We start from the raw sequence: 2,296 nt of genomic DNA, 5'->3' as shown, positions 1-2,296 counted from the left end.
TAGGGAAGAATGGCCCCAGAGAATGACTCTTCAGTGACTGAGTTTATCCTGCTGGGTTTAACACAGAAGCCAGAACTCCAGCTGCCTCTCTTTTTCATTTTCTTAGCAATTTATGTGGTCACTGTGGTGGGGAACGTTGGCTTGATTATTCTTATTGGTCTGAACCCTCACCTGCACACTCCCATGTACTACTTTCTCTTCAACCTTTCCTTCATTGATCTCTGCCACTCCTCTGTCATTACCCCTAAAATGCTGATGAGTTTTGTGAGCCAGACCATCATCTCTTATGCAGAGTGCATGACTCAGCTCTGCTTCTTCTCCTTCTTTGTTATTGATGAGTGCTGTATTTTGATTTCAATGGCCTATGACCGATACATGGGCATCTGTAAGCCCCTGCTCTACAAGGTCTCCATGTCCCATCAGGTCTGCTTCATGCTGACGGTGGGTGTATACGCGATGGGGCTTGTGGGTGCCATGGCCCACACTGGGTGCATGCTGCGACTCTCCTTCTGTGATGGAAACATCATCAATCACTACATGTGTGACATTCCTCCTCTCCTCCAGCTCTCCTGCACAAGCACCTCCATCAATGAGTTGGTGGTTTTCGTTGTGGTGGGTGTCAATGTCATAGTGCCCAGTGTCACCATCTCCATTTCTTACACCTTGATTCTCTCCAGCATCCTCCACATCCGTTCTGCAGAGGGCAGGCCCAAAGCCTTCAGTACCTGCAGTTCCCACATGATCGTGGTTTCTCTTTTCTTTGCATCCGCAACATTCATGTATCTTAAGCCTTTTCCTGCTGGGTCTCTGGATGAAGATAAAGTGTCCACAGTTTTTTTACACCATTGTGGGGCCAATGGTGAATCCTTTCATCTACAGTTTGAGGAACAAAGATATATCCAAGTTGCAGTGAATAAGACTTTGAAGAAAAGGGAGTTCTAAATGAAATTTGTTACTATTTGTTAGTATTATTTGTTACTAATAATTAGTATTATTTGTTACCAATAATTAGTACTATTTGTTACTAGTAATTGCTACAAATATTACTCTTTCCCTCCCCTGTGAGAACCAAGATAGTTCTTTCTCAGATCTTCACTGTGAGAACCAGCTGGGGTGTTTTGCAGGTAAAATCCAAGAAAGTGTGGCAGTTCTCTAAAACTGTGGCTTCTATGGTGTGCTGCAAATCTTTGAGGTTGCAAAGAGTCAGATATGACTTAGTGACTGAATAACAGTGAGTCTTAATACATATTTAATAGAAACATCTCCAACTCTAGCACCACAGGATTCATTATAGACTTTCCTTTTTATGTCTTTGTAAATTCTTTCTTTGATGGTGCCACTTACCTATTTGACTATACATTATAAGAAGAAAGGGTTAAAAAAAAAAAAAACTGTATATAAGCACTGTACCCCAGATGGTAAATGTGTTTTTCACCCTAGTATTGACTTGCAATTCTGAAGCTATCACATGTGTACTGGGATTGAATGAATGAAAATAAATTTAGCTAATAGAAATTTTGTTATAACCAAATGCCTTTTCCTGACTAATTTGCTTATGACTGGTAATGATGCTGTATACTCTCACAAACTGTAGTGGTAGGGCATTCCTTGCCTTCCCTTTGTCTTTGACCGATTATTAAAAATCTGCTAAAAATCTGGATGTCTCAGTCTTTATTCTTAGAGAAGAAAGAATGAGAGCCTTGACTTAGGTTGGTTTAAAAAGGATGCAAAGAAGAATCAGTTTCAACTGTGATTTCTACCCCCTGCCCCTGAAATATTTTCCATAAATAAAACAGATTTACTTTTGTATAAATACAAGAATATAGTAATATTTAAATTACTACTGAAGATGGAATAAACTTAAATTGTAAAAATTGGAATGCTACTCAACAGTAAAGGGAATGGCTATTGATACATGTAAAAAATGGGATGAACACTAAAGGTATCATGATTAGTGAAAAAAGCCAGTCTCAGAGATTGCATATTGTTTGATTTCATTTATTATCCTCCAAATGACTTGACTATGGAGCTGAAGATGAAAGAGATAGAGATGGAGAAAATGGAGATGAATGTGAAAGGGGATGGGTGTGAATATAAAATAATAGTGTAAGAGAATTTCTAAATGTATTGAAACAGTTCTGTATCCAGTCATGGTGCTGCTACATGAATATATACAAAGGATCAAATTGCATAGATCTACACACATGTACACACACGCAATGGAAACACTCAGTGTCTATAAGGCTGCTAAAATCTCACTGTCTGCAGTCCTGAAGTCTTGTTACCATTATTAAAC

At 38.8% G+C, this 2,296-nt stretch overlaps 1 pseudogene; it reads left to right on the top strand.

Moving 5' to 3' along the window:
• LOC136169519 (olfactory receptor 8B3-like) lies at nt 1-942 on the top strand (annotated as a pseudogene).
• The last annotated feature ends 1,354 nt before the right edge of the window (nt 943-2,296 follow it).

The sequence above is a fragment of the Muntiacus reevesi genome, chromosome 5 (genome assembly GCF_963930625.1).
Source record: "Muntiacus reevesi chromosome 5, mMunRee1.1, whole genome shotgun sequence".
Taxonomy (NCBI): domain Eukaryota; kingdom Metazoa; phylum Chordata; class Mammalia; order Artiodactyla; family Cervidae; genus Muntiacus; species Muntiacus reevesi.
The sequence above is the reverse complement of the archived record's forward strand: the minus strand, read 5'-3'. Positions and strand labels throughout refer to the sequence as shown.